Raw genomic sequence first — 7,936 nt, 5'->3', positions numbered from 1 at the left:
CCATACTGCCACCTTGTTTTGTCGTATTGCGCCCAACGACAGTCTTCCACACACGTTTCGCCTCCTTTAGGCAACGCACGGCTGGCGCGCGAGCTACACCTATTGCAATAGCGGACAGAACACTCGTCACAGGACTTGATCCCGAACTTCGTCTTGTGCGACAACTGGTACCGTTGTATCTAGATCGACACGCGACGTACGGCGTCTTGACCGTGAGGAGACTGGTCACGAGCCCTTTGAGGCGTGACTGAATCCGTCGGAGCGACGTGGTGGAATCATGCGAGAGGAGTAAAGCTGTTTGTCATGGCCGGTGCTGGTGGATTGCACAGTGGCTGAGTCCGCTCGAAGTATGGCTGAAGATGCAGAGGAGGATGTGGTGGAGCAGGCTGGCGCCGTTTGACGCGCGTGCTATGATGCGTCTTGTGCGTCTGGTGGTTGTTTTGTGTTAAATTTTTGATGGCGAGTTGTGGTTGTAATAATCCTCGATAAGAAAGGGGGTAAAACAGCCGACTGGCACGCGTGACGACCCCGTCTTCTAACGCAGGATCAGAATCTTTCTTCTCTCTGCTGCCCCCACTACCGACACCTTGTTTAGGCGTGGTGCGACCAACGGCAGTCTTCCCAACATGTTTTCCGCCTTCATTTAGGCAAACCACGGGTGGCGCGTGAGCAACACCTTTTTGCAATAGCGGAAACTACACTTCCCACAAGGACTTGATCCCGAACTTCGTCTTGTGCGACAACTGGTACCGTTGTATCTAGATCGACACGCGACGTACGGCGTCTTGACCGTGAGGAGACTGGTCACGAGCCCTTTGAGGCGTGACTAAATCCGTCGGAGCGACGTGGTGGGGTCATGCGAGAGGATAAAGCTGTTTGTCATGGCAGGTGCTGGTGGATTGCACAGTGGCTGAGTCCGCTCAAAATAGGCCTGAAGGTGCAGAGGCGGATGTGGTGGAGCAGGCTGGCGCCGTTTGACGCGCGTGCGATGCGTCGTTTTGTGCGTCTGGTTGTTTTTGTTTTGAAATTTGTATGGCGAGTTGTGGCTGTACGAATTCTCGTTAGTATAGTGGTTAGTATACCCCGCCTGTCACGCCGGGTGACCCGGGGTCAAATTCCCGGACGGGAAGCTTCCTTTTGCTCCTGCTGCGCCCATACTGCCACCTTGTTTTGTCGTATTGCGCCCAACGACAGTCTTCCACACACGTTTCGCCTCCTTTAGGCAACGCACGGCTGGCGCGCGAGCTACACCTATTGCAATAGCGGACAGAACACTCGTCACAGGACTTGATCCCGAACTTCGTCTTGTGCGACAACTGGTACCGTTGTATCTAGATCGACACGCGACGTACGGCGTCTTGACCGTGAGGAGACTGGTCACGAGCCCTTTGAGGCGTGACTGAATCCGTCGGAGCGACGTGGTGGAGTCATGCGAGAGGAGTAAAGCTGCTTGTCATGGCCGGTGCTCGTGGATTGCACAGTGGCTGAGTCCGCTCGAAGTAAGGCTGAAGGTGCAGAGGCGGATGTGGTGGAGCAGGCTGGCGCCGTTTGACGCGCGTGCGATGCGTCGTTTTGTGCGTCTGGTTGTTTTTGTGTTGAAATTTGTATGGCGAGTTGTGGTTGTACGAATTCTCGTTAGTATAGTGGTTAGTATACCCGCCTGTCACGCGGGTGACCCGGGTTCAATTCCCGGACGGGAAGCTTCTTTTGCTCTGCTGCGCCCATACTGCCACCTTGTTTTGTCGTGTTGCGCCCAACGGCAGTCTTCCACACACGTTCGCCTCCTTTAGGCAACGCACGGCTGGCGCGCGAGCTACACCTATTGCAATAGCGGACAGAACACTCGTCACAGGACTTGATCCCGAACTTCGTCTTGTGCGACAACTGCTACCGTTGTATCTAGATCGACACGCGACGTACGGCGTCTTGACCGTGAGGAGACTGGTCACGAGCCCTTTAAGGCGTGACTGAGTCCGTCGGAGCGACGTGGTGGAGTCATGCGAGAGGATAAAGCTGTTTGTCATGGCAGGTGCTGGTGGATTGCACAGTGGCCGAGTCCGCTCAAAATAGGCCTGAAGGTGCAGAGGCGGATGTGATGGAGCAGGCTGGCGCCGTTTGACGCGCGTGCGATGCGTCGTTTTGTGCGTCTGGTTGTTTTTGTGCTAAAATTTGTATGGCGAGTTGTGGTTGTACGAATTCTCGCTAGTATAGTGGTTAGTATACCCGCCTGTCACGCGGGTGACCCGGTTCCATTCCCGGACGGGAAGCTTCTTTTGCTCTGCTGCGCCCATACTGCCCATCTTGTTTTGTCGTGTTGCGCCCAACGGCAGTCTTCCCACACACGTTTCGCCTCCTTTAGGCAACGCACGGCTGGCGTGCAAGCTACACCTATTGCAATAGCGGACAGAACACTCGTCACAGGACTTGATCCCGAACTTCGTCTTGTGCGACAACTGGTACCGTTGTATCTAGATCGACACGCGACGTACGGCGTCTTGACCGTGATGAGACTGGTCACGAGCTCTTTGAGGCGTGACTGAATCCGTCGGAGCGACGTGGTGGAGTCATGCGAGAGGAGTAAAGCTGTTTGTCATGGCAGGTGCTGGTGGATTGCACAGTGGCTGAGTCCGCTCGAAGTATGGCTGAAGGTGCAGAGGAGGATGTGGTGGAGCAGGCTGGCGCCGTTTGACGCGCGTGCGATGCGTCGTTTTGTGCGTCTGGTTGTTTTGTGTTGAAATTTGTATGGCGAGTTGTGGTTGTATGAATTCTCGTTAGTATAGTGGTTAGTATACCCGCCTGTCACGCGGGTGACCCGGGTTCAATTCCCGGACGGGAAGCTTCTTTTACTCTGCTGCGCCCATACTGCCACCTTGTTTTGTCGTGTTGCGCCCAACGGCAGTCTTCCACACACGTTTCGCCTCCTTTAGGCAACGCACGGCTGGCGTGCAAGCTACACCTATTGCAATAGCGGACAGAACACTCGTCACAGGACTCGATCCCGAACTTCGTCTTGTGCGACGACTGGTAGTGTTGTATCTAGATCGACACGCGACGTACGGCGTCTTGACCGTGATGAGACTGGTCACGAGCTCTTTGAGGCGTGACTGAATCCGTCGGAGCGACGTGGTGGAGTCATGCGAGAGGAGTAAAGCTGTTTGTCATGGCAGGTGCTGGTGGATTGCACAGTGGCTGAGTCCGCTCGAAGTATGGCTGAAGGTGCAGAGGAGGATGTGGTGGAGCAGGCTGGCGCCGTTTGACGCGCGTGCGATGCGTCGTTTTGTGCGTCTGGTTGTTTTTGTGTTGAAATTTGTATGGCGAGTTGTGGTTGTATGAATTCTCGTTAGTATAGTGGTTAGTATACCCGCCTGTCACGCGGGTGACCCGGGTTCAATTCCCGGACGGGAAGCTTCTTTTGCTCTGCTGCGCCCATACTGCCACCTTGTTTTGTCGTGTTGCGCCCAACGGCAGTCTTCCACACACGTTTCGCCTCCTTTAGGCAACGCACGGCTGGCGTGCAAGCTACACCTATTGCAATAGCGGACAGAACACTCGTCACAGGACTCGATCCCGAACTTCGTCTTGTGCGACGACTGGTAGTGTTGTATCTAGATCGACACGCGACGTACGGCGTCTTGACCGTGATGAGACTGGTCACGAGCTCTTTGAGGCGTGACTGAATCCGTCGGAGCGACGTGGTGGAGTCATGCGAGAGGAGTAAAGCTGTTTGTCATGGCAGGGTGCTGGTGGATTGCACAGTGGCTGAGTCCGCTCGAAGTATGGCTGAAGGTGCAGAGGAGGATGTGGTGGAGCAGGCTGGCGCCGTTTGACGGCGCGTGCGATGCGTCGTTTTGTGCGTCTGGTTGTTTTGTGTTGAAATTTGTATGGCGAGTTGTGGTTGTACGAATTCTCGTTAGTATAGTGGTTAGTATACCCGCCTGTCACGCGGGTGACCCGGGTTCAATTCCCGGACGGGAAGCTTCTTTTGCTCTGCTGCGCCCATACTGCCACCTTGTTTTGTCGTATTGCGCCCAACGACAGTCTTCCACACACGTTTCGCCTCCTTTAGGCAAAGCACGGCTGGCGCGCGAGCTACACCTATTGCAATAGCGGACAGAACACTCGTCACAGGACTTGATCCCGAACTTCGTCTTGTGCGACAACTGCTACCGTGGTATCTAGATCGACACGCGACGTACGGCGTCTTGACCGTGAGGAGACTGGTCACGAGCCCTTTGAGGCGTGACTGAATCCGTCGGAGCGACGTGGTGGAGTCATGCGAGAGGATAAAGCTGTTTGTCATGGCAGGTGCTCGTGGATTGCACAGTGGCTGAGTCCGCTCAAAATAGGCCTGAAGGTGCAGAGAAAGATGTGGTGGAGCAGGCTGGCGCCGTTTGACGCGCGTGCGATGCGTCGTTTTGTGCGTCTGGTTGTTTTTGTTTTGAAATTTGTATGGCGAGTTGTGGTTGTACGAATTCTCGTTAGTATAGTGGTTAGTATACCCGCCTGTCACGCGGGTGACCCGGGTTCAATTCCCGGACGGGAAGCTTCTTTTGCTCTGCTGCGCCCATACTGCCACCTTGCTTTGCCGAGTTGGGCCCAACGGCGGCCTTCCCCACACGTTTCGCTACCTTTAGGCACGCACGGCTGGCGCGCCGACTACCACTAATGGCATAACGGAAAGAACACTTCTCACCAGAATTTGATCCCGAACTTCGTCTTGTGCGACGACTGGTAGTGTTGTATCTAGATCGACACGCGACGTACGGCGTCTTGACCGTGATGAGACTGGTCACGAGCCCTTTGAGGCGTGACTGAATCCGTCGGAGCGACGTGGTGGAGTCATGCGAGAGGAGTAAAGCTGTTTGTCATGGCAGGTGCTGGTGGATTGCACAGTGGCTGAGTCCGCTCGAAGTATGGCTGAAGGTGCAGAGGAGGATGTGGTGGAGCAGGCTGGCGCTGTTTGACGCGCGTGCGATGCGTCGTATTGTGCGTCTAGTTGTTTTTGTGTTGAAATTTGTATGGCGAGTTGTGGTTGTATGAATTCTCGTTAGTATAGTGGTTAGTATACCCGCCTGTCACGCGGGTGACCCGGGTTTCTATTCCCGGACGGGAAGCTTCTTTTGCTCTGCTGCGCCCATACTGCCACCTTGTTTTGTCGTGTTGCGCCCAACGGCAGTCTTCCACACACGTTTCGCCTCCTTTAGGCAACGCACGGCTGGCGCGCAAGCTACACCTATTGCAATAGCGGACAGAGCACTCGTCACAGGACTCGATCCCGAACTTCGTCTTGTGTGACGACTGGTAGTGTTGTATCTATATCGACACGCGACGTACGGCGTCTTGACCGTGAGGAGACTGGTCACGAGCCCTTTGAGGCGTGACTGAATCCGTCGGAGCGACGTGGTGGAGTCATGCGAGAGGAGTAAAGCTGTTTGTCATGGCAGGTGCTGGTGGATTGCACAGTGGCTGAGTCCGCTCGAAGTATGGCTGAAGGTGCAGAGGAGGATGTGGTGGAGCAGGCTGGCGCTGTTTGACGCGCGTGCGATGCGTCGTATTGTGCGTCTGGTTGTTTTTGTGTTGAAATTTGTATGGCGAGTTGTGGGTGTATGAATTCTCGTTAGTATAGAGGTTAGTATACCCGCCTGTCACGCGGGTGACCCGGGTTCAATTCCCGGACGGGAAGCTTCTTTTGCTCTGCTGCGCCCATACTGCCACCTTGTTTTGTCGTGTTGCGCCCAACGGCAGTCTTCCACACACGTTTCGCCTCCTTTAGGCAACGCACGGCTGGCGCGCAAGCTACACCTATTGCAATAGCGGACAGAACACTCGTCACAAGACTCGATCCCGAACTTCGTCTTGTGCGACGACTGGTAGTGTTGTATCTATATCGACACGCGACGTACGGCGTCTTGACCGTGATGAGACTGGTCACGAGCTCTTTGAGGCGTGACTGAATCCGTCGGAGCGACGTGGTGGAGTCATGCGAGAGGAGTAAAGCTGTTTGTCATGGCAGGTGCTGGTGGATTGCACAGTGGCTGAGTCCGCTCGAAGTATGGCTGAAGGTGCAGAGGAGGATGTGGTGGAGCAGGCTGGCGCCGTTTGACGCGCGTGCGATGCGTCGTTTTGTGCGTCTGGTTGTTTTGTGTTGAAATTTGTATGGCGAGTTGTGGTTGTATGAATTCTCGTTAGTATAGTGGTTAGTATACCCGCCTGTCACGCGGGTGACCCGGGTTCAATTCCCGGACGGGAAGCTTCTTTTGCTCTGCTGCGCCCATACTGCCACCTTGTTTTGTCGTGTTGCGCCCAACGGCAGTCTTCCACACACGTTTCGCCTCCTTTAGGCAACGCACGGCTGGCGTGCAAGCTACACCTATTGCAATAGCGGACAGAACACTCGTCACAGGACTCGATCCCGAACTTCGTCTTGTGCGACGACTGGTAGTGTTGTATCTAGATCGACACGCGACGTACGGCGTCTTGACCGTGATGAGACTGGTCACGAGCTCTTTGAGGCGTGACTGAATCCGTCGGAGCGACGTGGTGGAGTCATGCGAGAGGAGTAAAGCTGTTTGTCATGGCAGGTGCTGGTGGATTGCACAGTGGCTGAGTCCGCTCGAAGTATGGCTGAAGGTGCAGAGGAGGATGTGGTGGAGCAGGCTGGCGCCGTTTGACGCGCGTGCGATGCGTCGTTTTGTGCGTCTGGTTGTTTTTGTGTTGAAATTTGTATGGCGAGTTGTGGTTGTACGAATTCTCGTTAGTATAGTGGTTAGTATACCCGCCTGTCACGCGGGTGACCCGGGTTCAATTCCCGGACGGGAAGCTTCTTTTGCTCTGCTGCGCCCATACTGCCACCTTGTTTTGTCGTGTTGCGCCCAACGGCAGTCTTTCACACACGTTTCGCCTCCTTTAGGCAACGCACGGCTGGCGCGCAAGCTACACCTATTGCAATAGCGGACAGAACACTCGTCACAGGACTCGATCCCGAACTTCGTCTTGTGCGACGACTGGTAGTGTTGTATCTAGATCGACACGCGACGTACGGCGTCTTGACCGTGAGGAGACTGGTCACGAGCTCTTTGAGGCGTGACTGAATCCGTCGGAGCGACGTGGTGGAGTCATGCGAGAGGAGTAAAGCTGTTTGTCATGGCAGGTGCTGGTGGATTGCACAGTGGCTGAGTCCGCTCGAAGTATGGCTGAAGGTGCAGAGGAGGATGTGGTGGAGCAGGCTGGCGCCGTTTGACGCGCGTGCGATGCGTCGTTTTGTGCGTCTGGTTGTTTTGTGTTGAAATTTGTATGGCGAGTTGTGGTTGTACGAATTCTCGTTAGTATAGTGGTTAGTATACCCGCCTGTCACGCGGGTGACCCGGGTTCAATTCCCGGACGGGAAGCTTCTTTTGCTCTGCTGCGCCCATACTGCCACCTTGTTTTGTCGTGTTGCGCCCAACGGCAGTCTTCCACACACGTTTCGCCTCCTTTAGGCAACGCACGGCTGGCGTGCAAGCTACACCTATTGCAATAGCGGACAGAACACTCGTCACAGGACTCGATCCCGAACTTCGTCTTGTGCGACGACTGGTAGTGTTGTATCTAGATCGACACGCGACGTACGGCGTCTTGACCGTGATGAGACTGGTCACGAGCTCTTTGAGGCGTGACTGAATCCGTCGGAGCGACGTGGTGGAGTCATGCGAGAGGAGTAAAGCTGTTTGTCATGGCAGGTGCTGGTGGATTGCACAGTGGCTGAGTCCGCTCGAAGTATGGCTGAAGGTGCAGAGGAGGATGTGGTGGAGCAGGCTGGCGCCGTTTGACGCGCGTGCGATGCGTCGTTTTGTGCGTCTGGTTGTTTTGTGTTGAAATTTGTATGGCGAGTTGTGGTTGTACGAATTCTCGTTAGTATAGTGGTTAGTATACCCGCCTGTAACGCGGGTGACCCGGG

General features: G+C 55.0%; 1 non-coding gene across 1 annotated transcript; it reads left to right on the top strand.

Moving 5' to 3' along the window:
- The first annotated feature begins 1,055 nt into the window (after positions 1 to 1,055).
- Positions 1,056 to 1,130, top strand: PITG_26152. Its single transcript has one exon. It is a non-coding gene; the product is annotated as a tRNA-Asp (tRNA).
- The last annotated feature ends 6,806 nt before the right edge of the window (positions 1,131 to 7,936 follow it).

This window comes from Phytophthora infestans, genomic scaffold (genome assembly GCF_000142945.1).
Source record: "Phytophthora infestans T30-4 supercont1.7 genomic scaffold, whole genome shotgun sequence".
Lineage (NCBI taxonomy): Eukaryota > Oomycota > Peronosporomycetes > Peronosporales > Peronosporaceae > Phytophthora > Phytophthora infestans.
The sequence above is the reverse complement of the archived record's forward strand: the minus strand, read 5'-3'. Positions and strand labels throughout refer to the sequence as shown.